Below are 19,002 nucleotides of genomic sequence, written 5' to 3'. Positions count from 1 at the left end.
TGCCGCCAGCGTCCTATCTGAGAGGGTGTTCAGTGCAGCCGGTGGCATCATCACTGACAAGCGCACCCGTCTGTCAGCTGAGAGTGCCGACCGGCTCACTTTGATAAAAATGAACCACCACTGGATAGAGCCTTCATTTTTGTGCCCACCTGTGTAAAGCACCCCAACATGAATCTCCATGTCTGTACTCAACCTCTCCAATTCCTCCGCATCCTCATACTCATCCACCATAAGCGTTGCACAATTCTGCTAATACTAGGCTCCCTCCAACATGATTTCCCCCAACTCTGCTGGTTAGAGGCTCCCTCCACCCTGATTTCCACCAACTCTGCTGGTTAGAGGCTCCCTCCACCCTGCTTTCCCACAACTCTGCTGGTTAGAGGCTCCCTCCACCATGAATTTGCCCAAACTGGGCTGTTTAGAGGCTTTCTCCACCATGAATTGGTCCAAACTGGGGTTTTTAGAGGCTCCCTCCACCATGAATTTGCCAAAACTGGGCTGTTTAGAGGCTCCTTTCACCATGAATTGATCCAAATTGGGGGTTTTAGAGGCTCCCTCCACCATGAATTTGCCCAAACTGGGCTGGTTAGAGGCTCCCTCCACCATGAATTGGTCCAAACTGGGCTGGTTAGAGGCTCCCTCCACCATGAATTGGTCCAAATTGGGGTTTTTAGAGGCTCCCTCCACCATGAATTGGTCCAAACTGGGCTGTTTAGAGGCTCCCTCCACCATGAATTGGTCCAAACTGGGGTTTTTAGAGGCTCCCTCCACCATGAATTGGTCCAAACTGGGCTGGTTAGAGGCTCCCTCCACCATGAATTGGTCCAAACTGGGTTTTTTAGAGGCTCCCTCCACCATGAATTGGTCCAAACTGGGGTTTTAGAGGCTCCCTCCACCATGAATTTGCCCAAACTGGGCTGTTTAGAGGCTCCCTCCACCATGAATTGGTCCAAATTGGGGTTTTTAGAGGCTCCCTCCACCATGAATTTGCCCAAACTGGGCTGGTTAGAGGCTCCCTCCACCATGAATTGGTCCAAACTGGGCTGGTTAGAGGCTCCCTCCACCATGAATTGGTCCAAATTGGGGTTTTTAGAGGCTCCCTCCACCATGAATTGGTCCAAACTGGGCTGTTTAGAGGCTCCCTCCACCATGAATTGGTCCAAACTGGGGTTTTTAGAGGCTCCCTCCACCATGAATTGGTCCAAACTGGGCTGGTTAGAGGCTCCCTCCACCATGAATTGGTCCAAACTGGGTTTTTTAGAGGCTCCCTCCACCATGAATTGGTCCAAACTGGGGTTTTTAGAGGCTCCCTCCACCATGAATTGGTCCAAACTGGGGTTTTTAGAGGCTCCCTCCACCATGAATTGGTCCAAACTGGGGTTTTTAGAGGCTCCCTCCACCATGAATTTGCCCAAACTGGGCTGTTTAGAGGCTCCCTCCACCATGAATTGGTCCAAACTGGGTTTTTTAGAGGCTCCCTCCACCATGAATTGGTCCAAACTGGGGTTTTTAGAGGCTCCCTCCACCATGAATTGGTCCAAACTGGGGTTTTTAGAGGCTCCCTCCACCATGAATTTGCCCAAACTGGGCTGTTTAGAGGCTCCCTCCACCATGAATTGGTCCAAATTGGGGTTTTTAGAGGCTCCCTCCACCATGAATTGGTCCAAACTGGGGTTTTTAGAGGCTCCCTCCACCATGAATTTGCCCAAACTGGGCTGTTTAGAGGCTCCCTCCAGCATGAATTGGTCCAAACTGGGGTTTTTAGAGGCTCCCTCCACCATGAATTGGTCCAAACTGGGGTTTTTAGAGGCTCCCTCCACCATGAATTGGTCCAAACTGGGGTTTTTAGAGGCTCCCTCCACCATGAATTGGTCCAAACTGGGCTGGTTAGAGGCTCCCTCCACCATGAATTTGCCCAAACTGGGCTGTTTAGAGGCTCCCTCCACCATGAATTGGTCCAAACGGGGGTTTTTAGAGGCTCCCTCCACCATGAATTGGTCCAAACTGGGGTTTTTAGAGGCTCCCTCCACCATGAATTTGCCCAAACTGGGCTGGTTAGAGGCTCAATCCACCCTGATTTTCAAAACAAATGTTGGTGCCAACCTCAACTTACTACAAGGGCCAAATTCACTGCTGGTGACAAGCTCTCCTCACTGCAAGTGCCAAATACACATGTTTCAAGGTGTTTTCCTACTGTCAGAGAGGTGGTATTGAGTGTGTAAAGTGTGTAGTTGTTAGGCTGTGATGTTGGGGTAATAGAGGGTCTTTGGTGTGTTAGATGCCCCCAGACATGCTTCCCCTGCTGTCCCAGTGTCATTCCAGAGGTGTTGGCATCATTTCCTGGGGTGTCATAGTGGACTTGGTGACCCTCCAGACACGGATTTGGGTTTCCCCCTTAACGAGTATATGTTCCCCATAGACTATAATGGGGTTCGAAACCCGTTTGAACACACGAACAGTGAGCGGCTGTTCGATTCGAATTTCGAACCTCGAACATTTTAGTGTTCGCTCATCTCTAGTGTGTTTATTTCTTATTTATCATCTATTTTGTAACTATGGCCATCATGTATATACAGTAGATATAGGCAGCACTGTGCAAATGTTTTGGACAAGTGAGGAAAAAAAATGCAAAATAAGAATACTCTTAAAAATCTAAGTTCTAATAGTTTATTATTGTCAATTTACAAAATACAATGTGAATGAACTCAGCAGGGACATAGTGCCAAACATCTTGGAGAACAAGCCTTCTATGGATGTAGGCTTTCTCAAATTTTGGTGTATCTTCACATAATCCCAGTCAGACTGAAAATTGATTCACTCATTTCTACCTCTTTTTAACACCAGTCTATTACCACCCCCATCAGCTCCAACTCTCTGCACCCTACAATAGAAGTTGTTCCACTGAATGCAGTGAAGTTGGCGTTTTTTTCTGTAGCCCCCACTCTTTCTGACCAATAATAATTAGGCTCTATATTGTCAGGTGGGCAGTCCTTGGCTGGAGCAAACATAATGGTACAACCCACTTGACAGTGAAGAAACTAATTAGCATAATTCATTCGGAAACATTCAGAAATTATCTAATGGAAATGGTGAAGAGAAAGAGAAAAAAACAAAAAGTCATTGAAAGCAGCAACTTAAAAAAAAAATATATATATATATAGCTAAACAGGCCTGAAATGATATACTTTTTTGGTACCCAAATTGAATTTTCAAACTGATGATCTATCCACTGTGGGGCTCACAATCTACATTAAAAAAAAAAATAAAAAATAAAAATTAAAAAAAGGGCAATCTTGAGGCATTCTCAGAATAGGACTTTGGATCAAGGTATCAGGGAGCCATCCTGAATTAGGAGATAGAAAAGTTACTATGGGGATAAAATAATGAGGGGACCTATGACTATGTACAGTATGTGGACTTTGGTGACTTATGGATGGTACCATAGCTGTTTCATTAGCTTTGGTCTAGGCCTACTGATGTAGCAGTCATTAAATGAACATTCATTGTCCTAGCTTCGATACAGTGAAATAGCCATATTCATGTAAAGTGTGAGATGCTGATGTGATACCAAGCATGAAAAATATGATTTTAGGTTCAGTCATCATTATTTTTATTTTGGGGATATTCCATTAAAAACATCACTTTCTTCATTCTGTATATTTTTTCTTTGAGGACCATCCTCAAAAGACATTTTATCTCTGCAATTATGGGTGATCAGCTCAAATAGGTTTAATTGTAAGTATGTATATACAGTACTGTGCAAACGTTTTAGGTAGATGCAGGAAAAGTGTTGCAAAATAAGAATGATCATGTAGCCCAAAAGGTCATTGTTGGTTACTGAAGCTAGGTCAATGACCTACACTCAGTAAACGTTAATGACCTCCTGAACCACATTGTAACCAGCCTATTACAGCAATAAAATTATTAAAGCTGTCATTGAGATTACTCTCGTTAGTAAAACTAGTTCAATGACCCAAGTTGTTTTGTCCCAATGTTAATCCAAGCACAGAATCTCATTCATATGTACTACTGTTACTGGTACTGTAACGTATCTTTGATGCACCAATACACAGATATAGCCAAGTTTCGCATGATCTTTAATACATTAAGTAAACAGATGCTAATCCTAATATGTATTTTCTAAATGCTTTAAGTTTCTTTTGTTGTGAGTTATCACAGTATGACAAGGTATAAGATTCAAATTGATGAATATTTAGGAGAATAAGACAATCCCTTTTATTCTTGTAATTGGTGGGTGCTCTGAAGGGCCAGAATGTACTCATCAAATATTGATGTCTTATGATAAAGATAAGCCATCATTGTATACTTCTAGGAAATCTCTTAACGGTACATGTTGCAGCCAAGCTGTGGTAGCCATGTGCATATTGTCATATGATCATGTTGTACCAATTAGAGATGAGTGAGTAGTACTTGATCGAGTAGGTATTCGATCGAATACTACGGTATTCGAAATACTCGTACTCGATCGATTACCACTCGCTATTCGAATGGAAAAGTTTGATGCAGAACCAGCATTGATTGGCCAAATGTTATACAGTCAGCCAATCAACGCTGGTTCTTCTCCTACCTTTAGAAGTCTTCTCCATGCAGCTTCCCCGCGGCGTCTTCCGGCTCTTCATTCACTCTGCCAGACATCGGGCCTGGACAGAGCCGACTGCGCATGCCTGCTTTGTAGTGCGGACATGCGCAGTCGGCTCTGCCCAGGCCCGATGCCTGGCAGAGTGAATGAAGAGCCGGAAGATGCTGCAGGGGCGCTGCACAGAGAAGACTTCTCGGAGAATCCAGCCCGGCCCTCACTTGTGGACCTGGTAAGTATAATTTGATCGAACGTTGCCTACCCCTGAAACGAGCATTTCCCCCCCATAGACTATAATAGGGTTCGATATTCGAGTAGTTGAATATTGAGGGGCTACTTGAAACGAATATCGAACCTCGAACATTTTACTGTTCGCTCATCTCTAGTACCAATACTTGCTTTGGTTTCAAAATGCAAGTAAAGGTGCAGCACAGCAATTCACACACAGATACCAGATGCATGAATACCCTCAATGTCTCTAAGTTAACAATATACAGTGAAATAATGTTCACACTGCTGTAAATTATAAGATAACTAAGATTCATGGACCCAATAAAAAAGATTGGAAAACAGAAGTATTATCATGTCTAAAAGAAAAATTGCCTTTCTTGCCCGTAGCAACCAATCACGGAATGGCTGCCATTTTTCAAAGGCAAAACACAAAATGAAAGTTGTGTTATGATTGGTTTCTATGGGCAAGAGAGACGATTTATCTTTTAGATATGATAATAAATCTGCCCCAATGTGTTTCGAGTATTTTAGCACGTTTCAGCGTTCTATGTTAGTAATAAGAAGAAACTAGAAAGAACAGAAAATAGACAAATGAAGCCGTCACAATTTACTAAGCCTTTTAGAAGACTCGTACTAGAATTGTATTGTATGTCTAAACTGGATTAACAAGGAAATAAATAAATATGTTAAAATTTTATATTTTGTAATTAAAACTAAATTTAACCGCACACATTTTATAAATTATTGCGGAGATCTTTACTTGTTGCTAGGGTCTAAAAATAACAGTAAAGTACAATGACCATGGATAACAAGGCAATCTTTATGAGATTACCTCTTGTCTCTTTTTATTATATTTATTTATTGATCTCTGTATTGCACATTCGAGACAAAATACAGAGGAAATGAAATGGATGCAAGATAACCATAAATAAAAAAAAAAGTCTATAACACGCTGTACTCTGGTACTCCTCGCAGTCAGTGTGAACTGTGTATTGTGATTAATTCTTGTAGTTTGACCTCAAGGCGCTACGCTAGCTTCTTAATTAAACCAAGAAGATATATTTTCCATTGGGTCTTAAAAACATTTACCGTCTAGATTTTGCTCATATTGTTTGTTTTAAAATTTTTGTATTTTGTATTAACTTTATACTTAACCCAAAGATGACCATCAAGTTTAATTTCCTCCTTTATATTTTATAGTAAGTATCGAATCTCTTGAAATGTTATACTTCTAATGTTGTGCAGTTGTGTCTTCAGATACCCTGTGGAGCAATACTACAGTAGGGTAATGAAATAATCCAACACAAAATCAAAACAATAGCATATTTAGGATGTTAAGGCACAGCGAGTATGCACATTTCCATTCTGAGAAATCATAAATGTGCAGGCCCTCGGGCCCAGAACCCTAGTAGACATTGAGAATCTGTGGGTTAAAGTGCAATAATTGCATTAATGGCCGCAGAGTCACTAATGAAAGATACAAATCTCTTTTAGGACTTGAGTCTATGGCCACCTTGAGACACAAACTGGATAAACATTTTTAATAACATAAATTAATAAAATCCTAATAAATAGCTTATAAGCCCAGCTGGAAATTTGATTCTAAACTCTGAGACCTTACTGTAAGTAATGCATGGCTTGTGAATTACTACTACAAATGTGATTGTTATTAATATTAAGAATAATTACTATAACTAATGTTTAATGTTAATATGTTTATTCATTATTTTTTATTTTATAAAATATGTGCAAAATAATCATCTTAATTTTTTTTTATATGTAGATGTTCTTAATACCCATGAGCTTAGTAGATCTAATTCACCCTGTTGTAATAGCCATTACAATGACTATTTTTCGCTTGTTTGCTTTATGTTTAGCCTAGCTTCTTTTCCTCTCTGTCCTCTGATTCTGATGTACACATGAGGTTAGATGAATTCACACCAATAAGAGTGTCATGCTTGTATAGATATTTGACAATTTTTTTGTCCTCTATGCTGCAGTTGATGTACTCTATCTTACGTGTTACTGTACTCCCTGAACATTTTGACAGGTTTGTGTTTTGGTTGATGTATTCTACTTTACATATTGTATCTTTTTTTATCTTGACTGTCATGCTGTATTTTCGATGATAAAATTTAAGCTATATAGTTTCCTGTAGATATTTCATAGTACATGATGATATCTGAACTGATCTTTCTGCAGAGATCAGTGACCACTGTTATTGTATATGCTTTGCATTGATTTTGTCCACGCCATTGGACATGTTCAATGTTCATTACAGTTATTGGAAAGGTACCAGATACCAGAGATATGCTTTGAAAGACATCTTAAAAAATCATGAGAAACTGTGAAAACATAGACATTGTTAGGATTTTTTGCTGCCAACACTAGGAGGGCTTCATAAATGGCGAGGAAATATGAATTTATACCTTGTTTTAATTTTCTAATTGCAAATGAAACATAGTTGCACTGGTGGATGATACAGTGTCAGGTGGTTATTTTTATAAAGGCAAACAGACATGTGTCAGCAGCATAAATGCCATTAAAATTGCCCAAAAGAACGATCGTATTGCCTTATAACAAGATCAGGTAAAATAGTGCTATTTAAGGCCACAGCTTTAATAACTTGAATTTTTGAAAATCACAGCATGTTAATCATACCTACATAAAGGCTGGCATTTTCCAGATAGGTGTAATAGGGGCACAAAGTCTGCAGAGGAAAACTTTGGACTTTCTGTGAAAAATGCTGGGGGAAAAAAAAAAAACATGATACATGCTGTGACTTGCTACTTGGGTCCTTACCCCTCATTCACATCTGCATTTGGTAATCTGTTCGGGGAGTCCGCATGGGGACCCCCCCAAATGGAATACCAAACGCATTGCCAAGTGGTATGCAGTGAAAGCACATGGACCGCATAGACTATAATAGGGTTTGTGTGCTCTCCGTGTGGTGTCCACATAAAACATGCAGACAGAAAAGCACTGTGTGATCTACTTTCATCTCTGCATGATTCATGCAGGCAGAGCGCGGCAAGCACACAGACCTCATTAAAGTCTATGGGGTCCATGTGCTTTCACTGCACACCACTTGCCAGTAGTCTGTTTGGGGGGGGGGGGGTATCCCATGCAGACTCCCTGAATGGATTACCAAATGCAGATGTGAAGGAGGGGTTAGCCTAAAAGTAGTCTTTCCAGTCATCCATTGCTTTTATATCAGTGCCAGTGTGCAGCTGTAGTAGGGAAAAAGGGCATGTTGTGGTCAGTGCTTATATGGAAACAATTCCTGTGTTCTAGAGGTAAATAACATGAGCAGAAGTTATGTCATTACCATGCAGATTGTGTATGGTGGCAGAATGATCATAAATAGAGATGAACGAACACTGTTCGGATTAGCCGTTCCGAACAGCACGCTCCCATAGAAGTGAATGGAAGCACCTGGCACGGCGACCGGCCGCCGGTAAAGTGTACGTGCCAGGTGCTTCCATTCATTTCTATGGGAGCGTGCTGTTTGGAACGGCTGATCCGAACAGTGTTCGCTCATGTCTAATCATAAAATCAGGTCTCTTTTCCCAACAAGAAACTAGAAAACAATCTACTATAATATACGTTGTGTACATGTAATGTGACATTGGTAAATGTATCAGTTCATAAAATTCTCTATAATCATTCAGATAACACATTGTAAAAAGTGTTGCTTTAACTACTACCTCTTATGGCTACAGTCTACACATAGTATTTCCCAATACTGCATAATTGCGTACTAAAAACTGGAAAACTTGATTTTGACATCTACAAGAACTTTACATGGTCTGGGACTTTAGAAAAACCCAACCACAATTTCCTTATTGTGGCTTGGATATCAGGCAGGGACATTGGATACACAAGAAGATAACCCAGCCACAATAAAGAAATCATTGATGGGTTCTTGACGAATGCCAAATCACAGAGAGTTTCTTTATTCATGGTTGTATGCATTAACAACGCTCTACACTGGTTACATTTAAAAAAAAAAATATTTGAAAATATGTTTAATTTTTAATTGTCTCCAGATTTGAATATGGTTATGTTCATGAGAATACCCCTTTATTAAAATAGAAAATACATATATCAATTGATAACTGACATAAAGGTTTTCACTGTTTTCCTATATGAGACATTTACCATGGCAATAGAAAAGCTGTCACAGACATGAATGAATCATTATTTTTCAAAGAACCAAACTCATCCTGATGACATTGATAAATTTGCTCCAATAGCAGGCAATAACCCTTCAACTTCAAAAACAGTTAGGCTTCAGGTTACATCAATTGTTTAGAGCAAAATTTGAAAATTTCATGTTTTGGAAGTAATTTCATTGCTAGGGCAAAACTGATTATTTTTGTTTTAAGTGTTCTTTTTTATACATGAGTTCCAATGTGTCTCTCTGTAACCATTGTACTGTAGTTTACAATTCTATAGAAATGATAGCAAGCACATACTTTTAGTATAATACACTCTACATCATTATTATACTTCATAGATCAACATAAGAATAAACTTTTTTGGGCAATATGCTTGTTATCTGTGGTTCTAAAGCCCTTTTTAAGGGTTAGTAAGTTTTTAAATATCTGTACAATGTAAGCACACATACACAGTCCAGTCACATTAATGTCACCACCTGTCAAAATCCAGAATAACCACCTTTCGCAGAGCGAACTGATGCGAGACGTGCAGGAAGAGAGGGGATATTGTGATGATGTTCACTGGGATGTTGAGCCATGCCGACTCCAGTGTCATGGCCAGCTGCGCTAGGTTACACGGTTGAGAATCCATGGCGTGAATAACCCGATCAAGGTGGTCCCACAGATTCTCGATTGAGTTCAAGTCCGGGGAATTTGCTGGCCAAGGGAGTATGGTAAACTCATCCTGATGCTCCTCGAACCACGCACGTACACTGCGAGCTTTATGACACGTCGCATTGTCCTGCTGGTAGATGCCATCATCCTGAGAAAAAACTATTTGCATGTAGGGGTGAACATGGTCCTCAAGGATAGATGCATACTTGTGTTGATCCATCGTGCCTTCCACAATGATGAGTGCACCCAGATGGCTGATGACACGTTCCTTCTGCGATTGGTTACTTAATGCTGACGTCAAAAGTAGGCGGTGGTCACATTAATATGACTGGACTGTGTATTATGAATAGTTTTATTAGGAATGTCTAGGTTATAATATTGAGGATACATTTTTTCAATGGATTTATATTTTAATTTATATTTTCAAGAATGTATGTAAAAATATTCACATTTTCTCCCAGGGCAATTGTATTAATCATGATCACATAAAACTTGGCTATTAAAAGATAGGAATATCCAGAACATTCTTATCTTATTTAGTAATTATGCTGACCAAGGCTGACTGCAAAATGCACAGAAAAGGAAGCTAGAATGTACTTTTGTTATGTTTGCCAAAGGTTAGCTGCTCTACCACCTACTTGTTCTAAGAAAACTAATAAGCAAACCAAAGCAAATAAAAACAACACTATATGAATATGTGCTTTTTATTACTTTAGTAGATTATTAAATGAGTCAATGTTACTCCTGTTTATGAAGCATACTCAAAATATACTGTATCTCTCTGTGTGTATTACAAGTAGCCCTGAGATATTATTTAGAGAAACAGTTAAAAAATAAAAAAACAAAACACTTTTACCATAACCCATAGCCCTTTTAAGAATAATGTTGGTTGGTCACTAATGTAAAACAAAACATTGCATCAAACAATAAGATAAAATAAGATAATCCCTAAATAGCCCCACCATGAGGAAATGCAGTGTGTTATAGCAGCAGCATAGATAGTACAATAATAATACAAAATACAAATCCAAAAGCTCCTCAGTAGAGGCATTACAGCGACAGTAGGTACAGAAAAAAATAGAGATAGAGGTAAAAAATAGTAGGAGAGATATCACAACTTCACGATCTTTCAGTTCTCTGTATGGAATGATCTCCATTTAGCTTGGTGTTGGTTGTACAGCCTAACCGCAGTGGCGAGGAAAGACTTCCAATAGCGTTCCTTCTCACACTTAGGGTGAAGCATTCGGTCACTGACAGTACTGCCCAGTGCTATACGGTCTCATACATGGGATGGGAGTTATTCTCCAGTATGGAACTCACCACAGACAGTATCCTTCTGTCACCCACCACCTGTACTGGGTCCAGGGGGCTCCCCAGGACAGAGCTGGCCCTTCTAATCAGCTTGTCAAGTCTAATCCAATCCCTGGTTGATATAATAATACAAATGAATATAGGAAACCTTGTAATATACAGTATGCCTTTTTTCCTTTTATATGACTCTATCTCCTCCTTCAGAATCCCAGTGTCATCCAGGTTTATTTTCACCTGTTAGGAATGATTCTTCTGAGGATGGAGGTGTACACCTCCTTTTTACAGGGCCATGTTCTAGTCCAAACGCCGGTTGCCTGGGTTACCTCATGGAAGTCTCTTACTGCCACCAGAGAGTGAATACTTATTTGGATAACTCTGCCAGTTAAATCCATTGCCCATTATTGCCTCAACCCACTGGAGGAAAACCGAGTATGGGAGTAATAGTTGTAGTTGTCTACAATGACTACTAATACTCAACTGACTCCTCCAGTTCTTCTAAGTCGGAGCAGTGTTGAGGGGTCCTGGTGTCTACCTGAGAGTTTGTGACCCTAGGCAGCCTCTAAACTCACTGTCGGAAGGGCCCTTGATAATAAATTCAGGAATGACTCAGGAGACAACAACTGCAGTTGAATAAATGACAAAACTTTACTGTGGTAACAGCAACAGGTGCAGCTAATAATAATAATAACAAATTAATTTATATAGCGCCAACATATTCCGCAGCAGTTCACAAATCAGAGGACATATGAACAGACATTGTGAGGTCCTTGCTAACAAGAGCTTACATTCTATGAGGAGGTAGGGGGGCACAAGAGGTCAGAGGGCCTGTTTTCTACAATGGTCCAGCAACAAAAGACGCCCTATGGATCTTTTTAAAGAGGTTAAAATGTAAATAAAACCATATAAATTTGGTATCCCCGGAATCATACTGAAACACAGAATACAGGGAACATGTCATTTTTATTAATAAAAGTATAAAAAATAGGTACCAGGTACAGGAATAAGAGTTATAGAAAAAAACACACAGATTCATCCTGTACGTACATATGCACAGTGGTGTCAGCAAACAAGCCTATGCGTTTTGAGACTTCCGTCCCTTACTCATGGCAATGCCAACTCTTATTCCTGTACCTGGTACCTATTTTTTATGTTTTTATTAATAAAGGCTAAGTTTTACTTTATTACGTTTTTTGTGTGCTGAAAACTTTTTGAATTTTTTCTGGTGTGTTTTACCCCAGCCGGGGGGGATGTATTTTTGTGCACTCAAGATGCTGCCGACTCTCGATATATAGGTGAGCTGTGGACTACTTTTTCTTTTTACTCGACATGTCATTTTGGCTGCACATTGAACGCCGTAAAAACGAATCCCATAAGAAATTCGCATAAATGCATTTTTTCTTCAAATCCACCCCATTCTGAATTTTTTCCAGCTTCCCAGTACATTGTACAGAATAATTAATGGTGGCATCATGAAGAACCATTTGTCCCGTAAAGATTAAGACCTCATATGGCTCTGGGAGCAGAGAAATAAAAAAAGTTATGGGGTTTAGAAGGAGTAGAGTCAAAAACAAAAAACTAAAATCGAAATATGTTGACGGTGGGAAGGGGTTAATAGAAAAGGTTGTGTAGCTGAAGCTGTATGAGCCATCACCAGCCAGTACTGTGAATAAACAGATACTAAATGTAAGATAAGATAAGATGATCCTTTAATATTCCCACAGTGGGGAAATTTCAGTGTTACAGCAGCATAGTAATACAGATACAAGATAATAAAACAGTAATATATTATGGAAGTAGACACACATATGCTGAGAAAAAGAATATATACTAGGAGTCCATAGCAGCTAAGAAAGAGAAGAAAGAAGGAAGTCTTCAGGATCATTTAGTTCTCTGTGCGGAGTGATCTTCGCTTGGTCTGATGTAGATTATGTAGCCTGATCGTGGTTGGAAGGAAGGACTTGTGATAGTGCTCCTTCTCACACTAGGGGTGAAGAAGTGGGTCACTTACAGTGCTGCCAAGTGCCATCAAGGTCTCATACATGGGGTGGGATGTAAGGTGTGAAGCAGGGGTAGGGAACGTACAGCTCTCCAGCTGTTGCAAAACTACAACTCCCAGCATGCATACTTTCTTTGTTGTTCTTGGAACTCCCATGGAAGGGAATGGAGCATGATGGGAGTTGTAGTCTCACAGCAGCTGGAGAGCCGAAGGTTCCCTACCCCTGGTGTGAAGTGTAACTTATACATGGAGATGACAAGATCTGAGGAACTGAGGAGAAAGGATAAAAACTGTTATTTTGTTTACACCTCCACACTCTACGCTGTGATCAGGTCATGTGATAAGCTTGACCAATGTAGCTTTCAGATGGGGATAATAGTGCAATATCAGTTCCACTGTACATGGTGTAATGAGCCATGTAACTGTTCTTACAGTAAGGGTACCCAATGTATATCAGGGCCACCATCAGGAATTTTGGGGCCCCATACAGCCTAAATGTCCCCCCCTGCCATTTTAAAACTACTTTATTTTGCGACATACCAATTATGTATTAAATTTCCCTTTATTTAGCAGCATTACAAGGCTTAATCAGATTCTATTTGCAGGTAAAATCTGCTACGTGTGAAAGCACCTATAGAGAGCCAACACCATTTAAAATAGCCCTCTTAATAAATCCTCAGGGCTTTTTCACATTGTGTTTTTGGCCTCAACTCCCTGCACGAAGAACTGGCCATTAAAAAAAAGGGGGGGGGGGCTGCAGTTCTCCGTGCAGGGATAAGTGGGTAGCTGATTGTGACTGGTTACCAACGTATCCCAGCAAGGGTGGCCAAAAACGCAATGTGAACACTCCTTTAAAGTGAAAGTCCCACCCCCAAACAGGCTGCTATACTAGTAGCATAGCAGCCTACATCATTATTAATACAAAACACACATACCTTTGGAGGTATTGTGTGCTTTGTAGTTCTCCAGCTGAAAACTTATATATTATTGCCCCAGTTCCCTCTCCATAGTGCCGCACACCCGATGCCCCAACAATCCCCCCCCTCCACCTTCTAACATCTTTCCATTGCCCCCTGTACCCATACCTCCCAACTTTTGAAGAACAGAAAGAGGGACAAAATGTGCGGCACGCACCGCAGCAAATTTAGCCCCACCCACTTTTATGTTGACTCCGCCCATTCTCATTAATTTTTCATGTGCCCGCACACAGTATAATCCTCCTACAGTCACCCGTAAATTATATGTCCCCCCTCTATCTCTCCCCCAGATTCATATACACCCTTCATCTGCCCCCCAGTTTCATGTCCCCACCATCTCTGTCTCAAGATTCATGTCCCTTCCATCTCTGTCCCCAGATTCATGTCCCCCATTTCTGCCCACAGTTTCATGTCCCCCATCTCTGCCCCAAGATTCATATCCCTCCATCTCTGTCCCCAGATTCATGTCCCTCCATCTCTGCCCCCAGATTCATGTCCCCACATCTCCGCCCCCAGTGTCATGCCGTCCTCTCCTTCATCTGCCCCCAGTTTCACGTTCCACCTCAGTGTACACATTAAACTTACCTTCTCCTCGTTCCCCCGCTGCTGCCTCTCTCTCTCACTCGCACACAGTTGTAGACGCGATGTGACATCATCACATCACGTCTACACAGCCGGCATGCAGCGGCAGCAGCAGTAGGCGGAATGCAGCGGCGAAGCAAGGAGCTGAACTGTGTCAGCTCCTTGTTGTAGCTGCGTATGTGTTCAACTCGCAGTTGAAATCGGACATACAATGACTGCTGCGGGGGCAGTAATACTGGCCTATCGGCGGCCCTGAATATATTGATGTTAAATCCAGTGCCTAGTCTCTCCACTCCAGTATAGACATACTCCTGCCTCTGCCAATATGTATGGGGGCTGAAATGAGCAAGTCCCAAAGATCTGTGTCTACCTGAGGGGTTTTGCAAAGTCTAGGCTGTGCGGCTCTAGAAAACTTCAACCTCCTCTAACCTCCTCTTTGGGAATACTTTTTTTTTTTTTTCATACACTATGTGTATTTTGAGTGTAAAGGTGGGTTTTTCAACTTTTTGTTAGTTGTTAATTTTTTTACTCTCTATTTTAAACTATTTGAACTTTTTTGTTTTTTTGCTTTTTGCTATCTTACTCAGGGGACTTCAACCTAGCATTGCTGATTCCCAGTGCAATGTACTGCAATACAGTCTTCTGACTTTGGAGGCTAGTCCCGAGCTAGTCCCGAGGCTGTTTAACACAGCTGAGTGCCAGAGGTAACGCCACAGACACGCTTCCTGTAATATGGCACTGAATGTTAACTGAACGCTAACTGTATGCTCAATGCAACTTAATAGTATGGCGCAGAGTGTTAAGGAGGTAATAGATAATCTAATCCACTTACACTGTAACATGGCTTTGTAAAACTATATGTAATATGGATCTGATAGAAGATGAAATGGCAAATATGAGTTTTCAAAAATTTCAGGCTTCACCCAACCGCAAAACATTTGTGGGGTGTCACTCACAAAAGTCTGAAGGAAAGACCAGGGGAGGAATGTAAACATAAAAATATAGTTATACTGACCTTGCCTCACCTCAGGGGTCATGTGGGATGTGCCAACGACATGATGCTTTTACCTAGCAGTGACTTTGGGGTGCGTGACGTTAACCAGTGCCCAGAAGAGAATGTTGGGGGAATACTGGATGCTGACAGACACTGCAAGGATGCCCAGCAAAGGTGAGACAAGGTGAGTATTACTGTTTGTTTTGTTTCGCCACCACCCCGGGTTTCCACTTATTATGCTATGAGGTCCAAATATACTGGTGATGAACTGAACTGCAGTGGCAGTGCCCAGTCATTATACAGGAACCAAAGCCAATTCTGTACTGTGTACAGTAGTGGTATTGGAAGTGTCCCACACAGGTGATCTATTCAAGAGAAATGTTGAAAATTCTCACTAGAACTAAACATTTAAGTATTAAGTTTTGACTATGGGAATGCTTAAAGCAATCCTCCAGTTATAAACAACTTTGCATAAATGAATAGTGTGCATTAATGCAATATATTTTGTAATATATCTTTTATTAATGAAATGTATTTTATTTTTCACTTCTACATATTAGTGTATAAAGAGGAGGGGGGAATGAAGAAGCTGCTAGAGGACACAATCAGCTGTTACATTTTACTATTCTATGTTCTTTTAACACCGTTAGGTTTGTAGATAAGAGGCTACATGACCACATAAAGTGGCAATAAATCAATTAAACACTTGACAGAAGTAAAGATTAAAAAGGTAAAGGTAAAGGTCACAGATCTCCATAATAAGATACATTACAAAGTTTCTTATAGTCACTATTTTTCTAAGCAAAGTTGTATATAACTGAAGTTATGTGTAAAATAAATTATTCTTATGAGTTTTAGTTGTTGATTCTGTGTGTTAAGCTAGAACATTCATATTTATGATGGATTGTCAACACTACATTTACTATTGCTTCCAACTAATGCATGTAGTGCTTGAGATTACCAGTTGATAATTTGAATATCCTAGTAATTCAAGAAATCTATGGTATAGCCCATGGGAATATTATTCTGCAGAAGGTGAACAATAGAAAACTGATGATTCATTTTTACATTGTTAAATCAGTAAATTAGTATTTCAACCTTTGTCCTTCATATAATACACACATTCAGAATTGCAAAGTAATAATGTAAGCAGAAAAGAGTTCCAAGGTTTTGCAAAACTGCTTGGGTAATACATCAAAACTGCCTGGGTAATACATTTTTTTTAGTATTTAAAAGAGTCAATAATTGTTTACTAAAATATGATTAAATGTGAACCCTATATCTCATATAGGGTGAACACACCAAATTAATATGTCCTTCTATTCATTAAATGTTAAATTAAAGTTTGCTACTGCATCTCTACACTGCCTAGCCTGCTGGATATTAGTGATATTGGTATGGGATGACACATAACAGTTCTTGCTTTTAGTTTATAGTAACTTTTGTTTTAACAGACACTGATCTATATTTAAGCTAATGGATCGAGAAATACCTATAATTCTGTTACAGACTGCTTAGCACAGTCTGTGATAGAATATCTTTAATGACAGCCCTAGGAGCGTTCAATATACTTTCGGCTGTCATAGTAATGGATTGTTGTCCCTGGATATCGCTCCTGGTGCCACCGAGTCACACCAAAATAACAGCACCCATGCACTCAGGAAAATTGTGCCAAAGTAATTTTTGACTGAGGCTTTAGGAAGGTTAATGCCCATGATCAGTGCTTGTTGTATAATACCTTGGAGAACCAATGACAATGACCACCCTATACTCGCACCTATCTAATAGTACAGTGCATGTCAGAAAGGTGTTCTATAGTAAATCCTTTAAGTTCTGAAAGTTATAAGGTGGGGTGTGAGTGGATTTGAACAGCTTTTTGGATCTGATTTGATTTAGTATTTCATTTATTCAATTTTAATTTTAGTATTGTGGTATGAATTATATGCTAGTCTAATAGAAGACATGCAGATGCAAATGCTCTGCTACTTTTGCAAAAGTTACAGTTCTTTATTATTTTTTCAACAACTACTTATTATAAAAACAGGAAAAAATACATTAGAATCCCCAACCATCCACACCCCAATCTATAAATTATGAACAATTTCTTCAATCTCAGAACGTTTTTGTTCAGGTATCATAGCTTCTAATGTAAATTTCCATAGCTGTTGAACCTGAGCATGCATAACTCTTTTCAAACTATCGTACTTTTTAAAAAATACATTTTTCACCACATCTCTCCATTGTCTCAAAGTGGGAACATGTTTGTAAAGCCATTTTTAGTTATCAACTTATGTGAAAAGTATAATATTTTTCTCAATACTACCTTTACTGAAATACTGAAATTAGAAATGCCCAAAATACACAAAGTATTTTCATGAAATGGGTCAAAGGAATATACCCTATTTATATTGTCAATCACTTGATCATAAAATCTATATAATTTAGATCAATCTGCACGTCACATGATGTAATACTGTCCATATACAGTCCTATGAAAAAGTTTGGGCACCCCTATTAATCTTAATCATTTTTAGTTCTAAATATTTTGGTATTTGCAACAGCCATTTCAGTTTGATATATCTAATAACTGATGGACACAGTAATATTTCAGGATTGAAATGAGGTTTATTGTACTAACAGAAAATGTGCAATATGCATTAAACCAAAATTTGACCGGTGCAAAAGTATGGGCACCTCAATAGAAAAGTGACATTAATATTTAGTAGATCCTCCTTTTGCAAAGATAACAGCCTCTAGTCGCTTCCTGTAGCTTTTAATCAGTTCCTGGATCCTGGATAAAGGTATTTTGGACAAACAATTCAAGTTCAGTTAAGTTAGATGGTCGCCGAGCATGGACAGCCCGCTTCAAATCATCCCACAGATGTTCAATGATATTCAGGTCTGGGGACTGGGATGGCCATTACAGAACATTGTAATTGTTCCTCTGCATGAATGCCTGAGGATTTGGAGCGGTGTTTTGGATCATTGTCTTGCTGAAATATCCATCCCCGGCGTAACTTCAACTTTGTCACTGATTCTTGAACATTATTCTCAAGAATCTGCTGATACTGAGTGGAATCCATGCGACTCTCAACTTTAACAAGATTCCCGATGCCGGCATTGGCCACACAGCCCCAAAGCATGATGGAACCTCCACCAAATTTTACAGTGGGTAGCATGTGTTTTTCTTGGAATGCTGTTTCTTTTTGGACGCCATGCATAACGCCTTTTTTTATAACCAAACAACTCAATTTTTGTTTCCAAAATGAAGCTGCCTTGTCCAAATGTGCTTTTTCATACCTCAGGCAACTCTATTTGTGGCGTACATGCAGAAACGGCTTCTTTCTCATCACTTTCCCATACAGCTTCTATTTGTGATGCTGCAGCTCTTTGGAGGTGGTCTGTGGATTGTCCTTGACTGTTCTCACCATTCTTCTTCTCTGCCTTTCTGATATTTTTCTTGGCCTGCCACTTCTGGG

Source organism: Leptodactylus fuscus, chromosome 2, assembly GCF_031893055.1.
Source record: "Leptodactylus fuscus isolate aLepFus1 chromosome 2, aLepFus1.hap2, whole genome shotgun sequence".
In the NCBI taxonomy this organism is placed as follows: Eukaryota; Metazoa; Chordata; class Amphibia; order Anura; family Leptodactylidae; genus Leptodactylus; species Leptodactylus fuscus.
Note: the sequence above shows the minus strand (reverse complement) of the source record.